We start from the raw sequence: 15,036 nt of genomic DNA, 5'->3' as shown, positions 1-15,036 counted from the left end.
ACTGATTTCTTTGACATGTCTCCTGATGCAGCTGCAAGTTCAGAGCTCAGTAGGTGTTTCCTTTGACGCATAATCTTCACATTTTAGGATATGGTAGGATGTCCAAATGTTTATATAAAAGTAAATCATTTAATGGTATCTGAAAAGACAAGGGAAAGGTACCCCTGCCCTAAGACTGGATTCCCCCATTACATTCCAGGTACTGGGAACAGGTCTAAGATGTATGCAAAAGTTACAGATCAATTCATGATGTCTACAAGGTTCAGACCTTACCAATTCTTGTATCTCTGAAGCTGAATATTCAGCATTACTTCCTGTGTAACCTCGGTGTTTACCTCCTTCATAATTGTCTACAATATCCCCCAAGTGTATTGTTCTAGATTCGGCAGCACTAAATTGCCGCTCAACATTTTAGTGCTAACTGGGTAATATATCAACCTGATTAAAATGTATAATGTTGCCTCTTTACGTACCATCATTTAGCACTCACTGTGAATGCAAAGCACTGGGTCATAGAAAAATATAATAGAGCTTGATAAAAAACAGAGAATAGGAGAAACATTAAATAGACTAAATTACCAAACCTGGATGGAAAATACGCTTGTTTTTATGGGTAAAATGTACCTACTTAGACTTGATTATGAAATGATTTTTGAGTTGTAATCATTTTATCATCTTCTGGTTATCTAATTTTACAGCAGCTTTGCAAATCCCTGTTTTCATCCAGTTATTCTCCTCTTGTATTCAACGTAAATGTTATGCTCGTGCTTACCATTTGTGTATAATGTTTCACCGGGGAACTTTTGGAAAATTGTGCCTAGGTGTGTCGGCAATTGTCAGAAGTCTCTGAAAATTGCTCAAAGCAGGACACGGAGACAAAATAGGCTTCTGAGATGTATAAAAACCTAAAGGGGTGTGAAAAAAAAGGAAATTGTTGGAAGGTAAACGAAGCAAGGAGACAGCAAAGCAGTGAGACTTAATTGGAAGAGAAAATGGGTCTGTAAATGGTTCGACAGTTGGAACCAAAAATGGAAGAGGACTTCAAAATATTACACTCGTTGGGACATGTTTATCAAGCAAAATGCACCAGAATTGTGGGACAATTTGCACCAATAAACTGTGTTGTGACTTGCGCCACATTTATGATCTGTTTTAGACACTTTTTGCAACTCAATGTTATGTGGCTAAAAAAATGCGGCAAACATTGTGGCTCACAATTCTGGCACAAAGTCAATTATTTATCAAAACTGTATAGTTCTTAGACAGTATAAACTTAAACTAGACACTATTAAAATGTGCCAGATTTTATGGTGTTTGATAAATTTGTCTAACTAGTCTTAATTTGGGCCAAAAAAATGTGTTGCATCGCATTTTACTGTTTATTAACCCTATTCTGTGACATCTGAAGGATACTGGCTGGCTTCCGCGACTTGAGACCCAGACATTTTCCTCCAGAACACAAGTGTTGAGAGGGGTTAATCAGCCATTTTGTTTAAGGGCTGGGTTTTTGTGGACAACCATAGAGCGGGTGGGAGGTTGTCCACCTTATCTCCACCCCAGGGTGTGATTTGGGGCTTACAGTCATGGCCAAAAGTATTCACACCCCTGTAATTCTGTCAGATAATTCTCAGTTTCTTCCTGAAAATGATTGCAAACACAAATTCTTTGTTATTATCTTCATTTAATTTGTCTTAAATGAAAAAAAACACAAAAAGAATTGTCCTAAAGCCAAATTGGATATAATTCCACACCAAACATAAAAAAGGGGGTGGACAAAAGTATTGGCACTGTTCGAAAAATCATGTGATGCTTCTCTAATTTGTGTAATTAACAGCACCTGTAACTTACCTGTGGCACCTAACAGGTGTTGGCAATAACTAAATCACACTTGCAGCCAGTTGACATGGATTAAAGTTGACTCCGCCTCTGTCCTGTGCCCTTGTGTGTACCACATTGAGCATGGAGAAAAGAAAGAAGACCAAAGAACTGTCTGAGGACTTGAGAAACCAAATTGTGAGGAAGCATGAGCAATCTCAAGGCTACAAATCCATCTCCAAAGACCTGAATGTTCCTGTGTCTACCGTGCGCAGTGTCATCAATAAGTTTAAAGCCCATGGCACTGTGGCTAACCCTCCTAGATGTGGATGGAAAAGAAAAATTGACAAGTAGGGTTGAGCGACTTTTACTTTTTCAGGATCGAGTCGGGTTTCGCGAAACCCGACTTTGTCAAAAGTCGGGTCGGGTGAAATTGGCCGATCATTGCGAAAAGTCGGGGGCCGACTGAAACACGAAACCCAATGCAAGTCAATGGGGAATAAAAGTCGGCAGTGAGTGGAGGACAGGAAAACACCTACAGAGCCCATTTTAATGTCAAAAACATCAATTATTGTTACTTAAGCTTGTCAATCTTAATTAACCTTATAATAATAGTTAGGTTTTGAAAATTGGGGGTCATTTGGTTAAAGTTGTGGGGGGGGGGGGAGGGCTGGCTCAATTTTTTCTTGGGCCCAGGAAATGTGGAATACGTCACGGCGGTGGAGCAGGGAGAGGTAAGTATTTCAACTTTGCAAGTGCTGTGATCCAGGACAAGCAGGGGGGCCCACTCGTTCGCATTGGCACTGGCACAGGGCCCCTCAAAGTACGGCGTTGTGTTTGACGGCGGGTGCGCCTCCCACCGGCAGTGACACTTTGGCGTACTATGACGGGCCCTGTGACAGTGACGTTGCCAACGAGTATGCCCCCCCACCTGATGAAGGAACCTGCACTTTCATATGCACCTTCCTCTTTGTCCCCGTGTAAGGTGGTAAAGTATGCGGGAAGGGGGACCTGACTTTCAGCAGGGTCAGATTCTGGCTGTGTAGAGTGCAAGGGGAATGTAGTGGTCTGAGTCAATGTACCAGCAGACCCATCAAGCAGTGGCTGGGTAATAAGCAGGATGAGGAGGAAACACAGATATAGGCCCAAAATAAAAAAGGAGGCTAAAAGCAGAAAAAAATTGGTAACAGGAGTAAACAGGCAGCATTGCTTTGTTCAGTGGAGGACAACAACAAGCAGCAGCAGACACTGTTAGTAGGGCCCAACCAAACTAGTAGGGCAAATACAGTTTCAAATTCTAAATACAGGCCGAAAGCCTGTAAATTGAAACTCAGCTTTGTTTCTTTGAGGAAACCAAGAGGCAGCAGCAGACGTCACTAGGCCCAAACCAAGAACCAGGCCAAATACAGTTTCATATTGTTGATAGAGGCCGAAAGCCTGTATATTCAAACTCAGCTTTGTTTAGTAGAGGTAGAGTGGGCGCACCCACCTGTCCAGGCAAACGGCACTTGCACGGGTGCTTGCGCCAAGTGGTGACCACGGTCCTGTGGGGGGAGTCAGCCTATTTAGGGAGGTATAAAAATGGCCTATGGTGGACATTCAGCAGCTGCAAATGGAGGAATTGGCAAAGTCAGTAAGAGGAGGGCAAAAGCGAGTCATTTATCACCCAAGCTACGTGTCAGCAGGGGAAGGTGGGGCAAAAGAATTGCCAATCCATGATTGGTTCATTTTAATGAAGGTTAGATCATCTACATTTTGGGTAGCCAGACGTGTCCTTTTTTCAGTCAGTATTGAACCAGCAGCACTGAAGACTCTTTCTGAAAGCACACTGGCAGCAGGGCAAGCGAGCTCCTGTAATGCATATTCTGCCAATTCGGGTCAGGTGTCTAGTTTAGATGCCCAGTAATCAAAGGGGAATGACCTGTGAGGGAGAACATCGATAAAGGATGAAAAATAGTTTGTAACCATACTGGACAAATGCTGTCTCCTGTCACTTTGAATAGATGCAGCAGTCCCTGTTGTGTCGGCGGTCATTGAAAAATCACTCCACAACCTTGTCAGAAAACCCCTCTGTCCAACGCCACTTCGGATTTCGGCACCTCTAGCACCTCTGTCATGTTGCCCCCTACGGCAAGTGTGAGGAACATCACCGCCTCTGTGTGCTGGGAATGCCTGAACCAAACGGTCTACAAGAGTTGCTTGTTTGGTAGCCAATATTTGCTCAAGGTTCTCATGTGGCATGATGTTTTGCATTTTCCCTTTATAGCGTGGATCCAGGAGGCAGGCCAACCAGTAATCGTCATCGGTCATCATTTTGACAATGCGGGGGTCCCTTTTTAGAATACGCAAGGCATACTCAGCCATGTGGGCCAATGTTCCTGGTGTCAATTCACTGGTCCTGCTGGGTTGAGGAGCACTTTCTTGGAAATCCACATCACAAGTGTCCCGCAAGAAACCTGTACCTGACCTTGCAACGCCACCAGTTTCAAGTGGCCCCTGAGAAGCATCCTCCTCCCATACATAGTCATCCCCATCATCCTCATCCTCATCCTCTTCAACCGCCACCTCGTCCTGGACAGTTCCCTGACCAGACAATGGCTGACTGTCATCAAGGATTCCCTCCTCCTCGGCTACAGACGCCAGCTCCTTGATGTGCGTCAAACTTTGCATCAGCAGACGCATAAGTGGGATGCTCATGCTTATGATGGCATCGTCTGCACTTGCCAGCCGTGTGCATTCCTCGAAACACTGAAGGACTTGACAGAGGTCTTGTAGCTTGGACCACTGCACACCAGACAACTCCATGTCTGCCATCCAACTGCCTGCCCGTGTATGCGTATCCTCCCACAAATACATGACAGCACGCCTCTGTTCACACAGCCTCTGAACCATGTGCAGTGTGGAGTTCCACCTTGTTGCAATGTCGATAATTAGGCGGTGCTGTGGAAGATTGAGCGATCGCTGATGGTTCAGCATACGGCTGGAGTGTACGGGCGACCGGCGGATGTGCGAGCAAAGTCTTCGCACCTTCAGGAGCAGGGCTGGTAACTCCGGATAATTTTTAACAAAGCACTGCACCACCAGGTTCAAAGTGTGAGCCAGGCAAGGTATGTGTTTGAGTTGTGAAAGGGCTATGGCAGCCATAAAATTCCTTCCATTATCACTGACTACCTTGCCTGCCTCAAGATGTACACTGCCCAGCCATGACTGAGTTTCTTGCTGCAAGAACTCGGCCAGAACTTCCGCGGTGTGTCTGTTGTCGCCCAAACACTTAATTTCAAACACGGCCTGCTGACGCTTCCCACTAGCTGTTCCGTAATGGGACACCTCGTGTGCAACACTGGCAGCTGCGGATGGAGTGGTCGTGCGACAGCGCTCTGTGGATGAGCTTTTGCTTCTGGAGGAGGTGGAGGAGGTGGGGTGGCGAACGTCTACAGCCAACTGTTTCCTAGATCGTGGGCTAGGCAGAACTGTCCCACTATTGCTGTCCCCTGTGGACCCTGCATCCACGACATTAACCCAGTGCGCCGTGATGGACACGTAACGTCCCTGGCCATGTCTACTGGTCCATGCATCTGTTGTGAGGTGCACCTTCCCACTGACAGACTGCCTCAGTGCATGGACAATGCGGTCTTTGACATGCTGGTGGAGGGCTGGGATGGCTTTTCTCGCAAAGAAGTGGCGACTGGGTAGGTCATAGCGTGGTACTCCATAGGCCATCAGGGCTTAGAAAGTTTCGCTTTCAACCAACCGGTAGGGCATCATCTCTAACGAGATAAGTCTGGCAATGTGGGCATTCAAACCCTGTGTACGCGGATGACAGGATGAGTACTTTCATTTCCTAACAAGAGTCTCTTCTAGGGTGAGCTGGTCTGGAGAGCTGCCTATGGTGGTGCAGCGCCCCAGAGTCCTGGTCGTTGCAGTACTGTGGCTCCGCCGCTAAGGGGGGCTATGGTACGTCTGATGGCACTGAAGGAGTTCATCTGACCAGGTATCACAGACACCAATACATTTCACAGTCTGGCCTCCAGGGGGAGCTAAGGGTTCTATTTATTAGGCCACTCCTCACAGTCTGGTAAAACTGGGGGTTAGGCAGGAAGTTAGACAGAAAGCTGGCTGGGTTGGAACCAGGCAACACCTTGTGGCAGAGGGTGTTGTAGGGGAAGATTCAGAGGGGTCCCTGTCAGGGGTGGGATCCTGACAGAGGCCTAGCGAACAGAGAGAACGTTACGGGACCGCGCCTGCACGATATAGCGGCGGTACCCCAAGAAAGGATAAGAAGCGAGATTTATTGTGCTGAGTGAGAAATGAGATCAACGCAACAAGGAGAATACCAGTAGGAGTCGTTCTGTAAGATGAGGCAACATCCTATTGAGGCGCATAACCGGTGGCCGGAACGCCGAGGAAGTATAGTGCTCCAAGCCAAACTTCAAACCCACGGCAGGACAGTCAGTTACAGGCGGGCTGTCTCACCCAGACCCAGGAAGACACAGGGGGGTAACAACAGGAGTGGGGCGACGCAAGAGTCCCGGAAGAGCTCCGAGCCTCCCGTCATACGGGTGCGTCCTAACCGTAAGATCAGGGGGACGTAGAGGGAGAACATCAGAATCGAGTTGTGAGGGAACACGAGAAACAGACACAACAGTTGTGGGGTACTATCCCGTAAGCACAGCAGGGGAGGACCACAACACAAGCGCAGGAAGGTAGGCACAGATTTCCACCTGCAAAGGGAACTCTGGAGGTGCCATCGGACCGGCCGGACTTGCGCAGCCCTGTTAACCATATTCCGGATTGAGGACTCAGAAGCCTTCAGAAAAGAGGTAAAGAGACTGCAACCTGGTGTCCTCGTTATTTACTGCACCGCACCTCCACCACCATCCACATCTATTATTGTACGCCCCTCAGCAGGGTCACGGACCGGGTCTAGCCACCGTGACAACCCCAGAGCAGAGACTCAGAGGCCCGGTACCGGGTACTCCTCGGCCCTGCGGCAGTGGGGGCGCTACAGTGGAACTAGCGGTGGTGGTGGTTGTGGACATGGCAGATTGAGAGTGAGTTGGTGATGTTGGCCTACATACAGTGCTTCCTACCAATAACCTTCTGACTCCCTGACTGCTTTGGCCTAGCGACGATCCCTCCACATTTGCTGCTGGTGTCCTAACCGGAGGGCTTACAGTGAGGGAAGCAATGTTGCGGTGCTGACTACCTTCATTCAGACCTGGTGCACCAACGGTACGGGACGTTAGGTAGTTAGTCCAGGCTTGCAAGTGCATGCTGTTTAAATGTCTACGCATGCACGTTGTATTTAAATTGTTAAGAATCTTCCCTCTGCTAAAGGTCTTTGAGCATTTTTTACAGATCACTTTTGACTGATCATTGGGATCTTGGTCAAAAAAATGCCACACTGCACTCTTCCTACTATGGAATTCCTTTTCAGGCATTGCACGCTGTGCAACTTTCACAGGATGGCCACGCTGTCCTAAAACTGGTTTTGTCAAACGTTTTTTGCCTGATACGGGCCTTCCAGATGACAGCTGTTGCGATGTAGATTGGTGCTGCTGTTGATAACCCTCCTCCGCTTCTGAGCTACTGGCAGCGCCACCCTCTTCCCCCAATGGCTGCCAATCTGGGTCAACAACTGGGTCATCTATCACCTCCTCCTCCTCAATGTCATGTGCACCTTCCTCAGTGTCACCGTGTAAGGTGCTATAGCGTTCGGGACAGGGCACCATAGTCTCATCAGGGTCAGATTCTGGCTCAGCAAACTGCGAGGGCAATGTAGTGATCTGACTCAATGGAACAGCATCATAATCTAGCTGTGGCTGTGCATCAGTGCACTCCATGTCCGATTCTTTTAGTAATGGGCAGGGTACAATTTCCCTTTCTAACCCAGGCACGGTATGTGTAAAGAGCTCCATGGAGTAATCTGTTGTGTCGCCTGACGCATCCTTCACTTTTGGTTTGGGAGAAGGACACAAGGAAACGTCTTGTTCCTGACCGGGAGCATCCACTGACGACTGGCTGCTGTGACATTTTGAACTTTGGGAAGAGGAGGCCAAAGAGCTAGAGGCTGAGTCAGCAAGGAAAGCCAAAACTTTTTCCTGCTGCTCCGGCTTTAAAAGCTGTTTTCCTACTCCCAGGTAAGGGAGCCTTCGAGGCCTTGTGTAGCCAGACGATGACGCAGGCTCAACACCTCCAGCCTTAGGTGCTACTGTGCTTTTGCCACTACCACCAGATGCAGCACCACCATCAGTACCAGGTGACAACCCCCACCCACGGCCTCTTCCACCAGACTTCCTCATTTTTGGGGGGGAGACACAGAACCACAACTCTGGCCCTGTGGTATAACAGTAAACTATGAACGTGGCAGAAAGTGGCTGCCTGATATATACGACACACTAGCAGTACAGCAGAATATACACTGTGTGCGAATTTTAATCTCCCTTTTTTTGGGGGGGAGACACAGAACCACAACTCTGGCCCAGTGGTATAACAGTAAACTATGAATGTGGCAGAAAGTGGCTGCCTGATATATACGACACACTAGCAGTACAGCAGAATATACACTGTGTGCGAATTTTAATCTCCCTTTTTTTGGGGGGGAGACACAGAACCACAACTCTGGCCCAGTGGTATAACAGTAAACTATGAACGTGGCAGAAAGTGGCTGCCTGATATATACGACACTCTAGCAGTACAGAAGAATATACACTGTGTGCAAATTTTATTCTCCCTTTTTTTGGGGGGGAGACACAGAACCACAACTCTGGCCCAGTGGTATAACACAACACTATGAACGTGCCAGAAAGTGGCTGGAGTTACCGTATTATTTTAAAAAATAAAATAAAATAACAAGCTCCCTACAATGAGCTCAGGACAAGTATGGCAGCAATAAAAAGGACAGCTGAACACAAAAATGTGGACAAATAAACAAGATAGGTAACTGTGCAGAAAGGAGCAACAGGAATTTTGCTTTTAAAAAAGCAGTTGGTTTGCACAGCACCATGCACACAGCTATGCAGCTGCTGCACTAAAATACGACCTCCACTGTCCCTGCACAAAAAGGTGGTGTGGGACAGTGAAAATCGCTCCAGCACAAGCGGTTTGGGGGTTTATATTTCCTCCCTAACTCTGTCCCTGCTTCTGACTAACTGCAGCAACACCTCTCCCTATGCTCAGATCCAGTGGCGTAACTACAAAGCTATGGGCCCCGGTGCGAACTTCCAAATGCCCCCCCCCCCCACATTCCCCTAGATACGCCTCGGACTGTTGCAGGAATCTCCTGCACTGCAACATGGTGTTGGGTGCCAGCACAGCCCGCACAGTGGTATATCCAGCACAGCCCGCACAGTGGTATATCCAGCACAGCCCGCACAGTGGTATATCCAGCACAGCCCGCACAGTGGTATATCCAGCACAGCCCGCACAGTGGTATATAGAGCACAGCCCGCACAGTGGTATATCCAGCACAGCCCGCACAGTGGTATATCCAGCACAGCCCGCACAGTGGTATATCCAGCACAGCCCGCACAGTGGTATATAGAGCACAGCCCGCACAGTGGTATATCCAGGACAGCCCGCACAGTGGTATATCCAGCACAGCCCGCACAGTGGTATATCCAGCACAGCCCGCACAGTGGTATATAGAGCACAGCCCGCACAGTGGTATATCCAGCACAGCCCGCACAGTGGTATATAGAGCACAGCCCGCACAGTGGTATATCCAGCACAGCCCGCACAGTGGTATATCCAGCACAGCCCGCACAGTGGTATATCCAGGACAGCCCGCACAGTGGTATATCCAGCACAGCCCGCACAGTGGTATATAGAGCACAGCCCGCACAGTGGTATATCCAGCACAGCCCGCACAGTGGTATATCCAGCAGAGCCTGCACAGTGGTATATAGAGCACAGCCCGCACAGTGGTATATCCAGGACAGCCCGCACAGTGGTATATAGAGCACAGCCCGCACAGTGGTATATCCAGCACAGCCCGCACAGTGGTATATAGAGCACAGCCCGCACAGTGGTATATAGAGCACAGCCCGCACAGTGGTATATCCAGCACAGCCCGCACAGTGGTATATCCAGCACAGCCTGCACAGTGGTATATAGAGCACAGCCCGCACAGTGGTATATCCAGGACAGCCCGCACAGTGGTATATCCAGCACAGCCCGCACAGTGGTATATCCAGCACAGCCCACACAGTGGTATATAGAGCACAGCCCGCACAGGGGTATATAGAGCACAGCCCACATCTCATCCCACCACCCCCGATAATGGCCCCACAGTCCGGTTAAAAAGAAAAAAAAACAAACACTCTCCTCACCTTTCCTTTTGCCCGCGCTGCTCGTCCCTGCTCCTGTCTCGGTGGCTGCAGTCTGCGCAGGACACAGCAGGTTCGCGATGATATGACGTCATCGCGCACCCGCAGTGTACTGCAAGAGGCAGAGCGGGGAATGATGGGAGAGGGAGCGTCAGGAGACGCTCTCTCCGACATCATTGTCATAGACGCCGGTATAGTTAAATGCGGCGGCGGCACTGGCGGGGGGCACAGTACAGCGGGCGGCCCACTACTGGCACCGGCTCTTCTGGCATTTGCCAGAAGTGCCCGATGGCCAGTCCGGCCCCGCAGGTCAGGGGCCGGCCCTGGGCCCCTGACCTGCGGGGCCCGGTCGCAATGGCGACCGCTGCGACCGCGGTAGTTACGCCCCTGCTCAGATCGGCAGAAGTAAGATGGCGGTCGGCGTGCATGCCCCTTTATAGCCCCTGTAACGCCGCAGACAGCAAGCCAATCACTGCCATGCCCTTCTCTAAGATGGTGGGGACCGAGACCTATGTCATCACGCTGCCGACACTCTACGTCCTCCTTCATTGGATGAAAAACGGCAGTGACAGCGTCATATGAAACGCGACTTTGGCTCTCTGATCGTGTACCGCATGGCCGATCCCACACTAGGATCGGTTCGGGTTTCATGAAACCCGACTTTGCCTAAAAGTCGCCGATTTATGAAAATGACCGATCCGTTTCGCTCAACCCTATTGACAAGAGATTTCAACGCAAGATTGTGCGGATGTTGGATAAAGAACCTCGACTTACATCCAAACAAGTTCAAGCTGTCCTGCAGTCCGAGGGTACAACAGTGTCAACCCGTACTATCCGTCGGCGTCTGAATGAAAAGGGACTGTATGGTAGGAGACCCAGGAAGACCCCACTTCACACCCCGAGACATAAAAAAGCCAGGCTGGAGTTTGCCAAAACTTACCTGAAAAAGCCTAAAATGTTTTGGAAGAATGTTCTCTGGTCAGATGAGACAAAAGTAGAGCTTTTTGGGCAAAGGCATCAGCATAGAGTTTACAGGAGAGAAAAAAAGAGGCATTCAAAGAAAAGAACACGGTCTCTACAGTCAAACGTGGCGGAGGTTCCCTGATGTTTTGGGGTTGCTTTGCTGCCTCTGGCACTGGACTGCTTGACCGTGTGCATGGCTTTATGAAGTCTGAAGACTACCAACAAATTTTGCAGCATAATGTAGGGCCCAGTGTGAGAAAGTTGGGTCTCCATCAGAGGTTATGGGTTTTCCAGCAGGACAATGACCCAAAACACACTTCAAAAAACACTAGAAAATGGTTTGAGAGAAAGCACTGGAGACTTCTAAGGTGGCCAGCAATGAGTCCAGACCTGAATCCCATAGAACACCTGTGGAGAGATCTAAAAATGGCAGTTTGGAGAAGGCACCCTTCAAATATCAGGGACCTGGAGCAGTTTGCCAAAGAAGAATGGTCTAAAAATCCAGCAGAGCATTGTAAGAAACTCATTGATGGTTACCGGAAGCGGTTGGTCGCAGTTATTTTGGCTAAAGGTTGTGCAACCAAGTATTAGACTGAGGGTGCCAATACTTTTGTCTGGCCCATTTTTGGAGTTTTGTGTGAAATGATCAATGTTTTGCTTTTTGCTTCATTCTCTTTTGTGTTTCTTCATTTAAGACAAATTAAATGAAGATAATAATACCAAAGAATTTCTGTTTGCAATCATTTTCAGGAAGAAACTGAGTATTATCTGACAGAATTGCAGGGGTGTGAATACTTTTGGCCATGACTGTATATAGTCGGCCTCCAGAGGCATTGAATATTCAGTGTGTTTGGAGAGAGGAACTCCAGGAAAGTTCTTGCATTGCTGTTAAACTGAACCATGTGTTTGCTAACCCTGAGCGGGCAGATCCCTGCAGACGTATGGACTATGAGATACCATTTGTTTTGTTTTACTGTTTTGCCCAAAGGGCCGTGTTTATTTTACTTCATGGCTTATGCCGTATGTAACTAATAACCCAGTGAAGAACTTAAAGAGACAGTGTTCCGGTTTCTACCTCTGTGTGCCAGTGAGCTGATCTACCACACCCTGTACTGTGACATAACTGTGTATATTATCTCTGTACTGTGACTACACTGTTTGTATTATCCCTGCACTGTGACATCAATGTTTATTATTATTTCCATACTGTGACTAGAGTTGAGCGAACGTGTTCAGAAACGGTTCACCAATCTCAAATTCAGCACGAACGTAGCACATTCGGATTCGTGTTTGCTTTCACGAGCATTTTTACTCAAAGTCAGCAAAAGGTGGTCACACTTCGGTAAATCATCGCGTTTCCACTTATGCTTCTGTTATAACTTTGGCTAGGATAGTGGTTCTGTATAATGAGAGTGGGGCACAGGGACACGTGTTTGATAAGGGGACGGTTTGCGGAGAGGTTAGAGGAGCGGCACGCGCTTTATTTTTTTTCCTTTACTTTACGTGTGTTGATCCATTCAGGGCCCAGAAACCATCCACAACATCTTAACACAAGCTCTTCTGTGACTGGCTCCTGAAGTCACATGTCCCTGGCCATATAAAAAGCTGTCATCTTGTTTTCCTGGCGCCATTGTCTCTGTGTCACAGTGCAGAGAGGTCGCTCTTGCACTAGTGATGTTGCTGCAAGTGAACTTGTCAGTTAAATAGATAGGATCCTGTGTGAAATCGATCTTCCAGCATCGAACTAGATTGTGGAAAAACTGTGTGGCAGTCTCCGGAAGCCCCATTAGTTACTCCAAATCGTTTGTGCTAAAACTGTGTTTCAGTGGCAAATCAGAAGGCCAGATTTCCACTTAAACATCATTAGGCCTAATATCAGGGTGCAGCCTGGAGGGCCAATTAGCTAATCCAAATCATTTGTGATAAAACTGTATTTCAGTGGCAAATCAGAAGGTCAGATTTCCACATAAACATCGTTAGGTATAACAGAGTTGTTCAGGCACACTATCTAAGAAAATAAATAGTGATTGTTCATTTAGTGACACGTGACTGACAGCTGTGAGCCTAAGGTTGTGAAACAGCAGGTTATAAGAGGGGAAGGCTAATTACAACATGAGTGGGAAAAAGCGAGGTTGTGGTGGAAGGGAGAATAGGCTTGATGCTTGAGGTGTATGTGGGTTAGATGTTAATGTTAATGAAAGCTTAACTGAATAAACACCATCTCGACCTATCCAAAGACCACTGACATCTGCTACTTGACTCCCTTTCTTTGGCAGCAGCACAGCAGTACGCCTTGTAGATGAGGTCCAGGAAGAGCGTGTGCTCCAGTGGATGGCAAGCACTGCATCAAGTGGCCTCAGCTCCTCTTCCTCCACCTTAACCCCTTAAGCCCGTATGACGTACTATCCCGTCGAGGTGGGGTGGGCCTTAATTCCTGGTGACGGGATAGTACGTCATACGCGATCGGCCGCGCTCACGGGGGGAGCGCGGCCGATCGCGGCCGGGTGTCGGCTGCATATCGCAGCTGACATCCGGCACTATGTGCCAGGAGCGGTCACGGACCGCCCCCGGCACATTAACCCCCGGCACACCGCGATCAAACATGATCGCGGTGTACCGGCGGTACAGGGAAGCATCGCGCAGGGAGGGGGCTCCCTGCGGGCTTCCCTGAGACGATCGGTACAAGGTGATGTACTCACCTCGTACCGAACGTCTTCTCCCTGCAGGCCCCGGATCCAAAATGGCCGAGGGGCTGTATCCGGGTCCTGCAGGGAGCACTTCCGGGTCGGAGCAGGCTGCAGATGAAAGCTGCAGCCTGCTCCGATGAAAGTATGATCGCCGATCTGATAGAGTGCTGTGCACACTATCAGATCTGCGATCTGTGATGTCCCCCCCTGGGACAAAGTAAAAAAGTAAAAAAAAAATTTCCACATGTGTAAAAAAAAAAAAAAAAAATTCCTAAATAAATAATAATAAAAAAAAAATATTATTCCCATAAAAACATTTCTTTATCTAAAAAAAACAAACAAAAACAATAAAAGTACACATATTTAGTATCGCCGCGTCCGTAACGACCCAACCTATAAAACTGGCCCACTAGTTAACCCCTTCAGTAAACACCGTAAGAAAAAAAAAAAAAAACGAGGCAAAAAACAACGCTTTATTACCATACCGCCAAACAAAAAGTGGAATAACACGCGATCAAAAAGACGGATATAAATAACCATGTTACCGCTGAAAACGTCATCTTGTCCCGCAAAAAACGAGCCGCCATACAGCATCATCAGCGAAAAAATAAAAAAGTTATAGTCCTCAGAATAAAGCGATGCCAAAATAATTATTTTTTCTATAAAATAGTTTTTATCGTACAAAAGCGTCAAAACATAAAAAAATGATATAAATGAGATATCGCTGTAATCGTACTGACCCGACGAATAAAACTGCTTTATCAATTTTACCAAGCGCAGAACGGTATAAACGCCTCTCCCAAAAGAAATTCATGAATAGCTGGTTTTTGGTTATTCTGCCTCACAAAAATCGGAATAAAAAGTGATAAAAAATGGTCACGTGTCCGAAAATGTTACCAATAAAAACGTCAACTCGTCCCGCAAAAAACAAGACCTCACATGACTCTGTGGACCAAAATGTGGAAAAATTATAGGTCTCAAAATGTGGAGACGCAAAAACTTTTTTGCTATAAAAAGCGTCTTTTAGTCTGGTTTCACACTTGCGTTTTTATCTGCATGCGTTTTTTAAAAAAACCGCATGTGTGAAAAAATGCATGTAAACGCGGTAAAACGCATGCGTTTTTATAGAAAAACACAAGAAAACAAGAAAAAAACAAAAAACCCTAACCCTACCCCTAACCCTACCCCTAACCTGAAATACGTGGCACTGAAATACGTGGCACTGAAATATACGTTTATATACG

The 15,036-nt window shown here is 47.6% G+C and overlaps 1 protein-coding gene across 1 annotated transcript in view; it reads right to left on the bottom strand.

Annotated features, from left to right (window-relative positions):
- The window catches only part of LOC143805998 (leucine-rich repeat and fibronectin type III domain-containing protein 1-like protein), a 334,629-nt gene extending 320,681 nt beyond the window's left edge, over window positions 1-13,948 (bottom strand). The window contains exon 1 of the mRNA XM_077285872.1: window positions 13,805-13,948. The gene's annotated coding sequence lies outside the window, so the exon portion shown is untranslated. The remainder of the gene's footprint in view (window positions 1-13,804) is intronic.
- Window positions 13,949-15,036: the final 1,088 nt, after the last annotated feature.

Source organism: Ranitomeya variabilis, chromosome 2 (assembly GCF_051348905.1).
Source record: "Ranitomeya variabilis isolate aRanVar5 chromosome 2, aRanVar5.hap1, whole genome shotgun sequence".
Taxonomy (NCBI): Eukaryota; Metazoa; Chordata; class Amphibia; order Anura; family Dendrobatidae; genus Ranitomeya; species Ranitomeya variabilis.
Note: the sequence above shows the minus strand (reverse complement) of the source record. Positions and strands in the feature narration are given on the sequence as shown.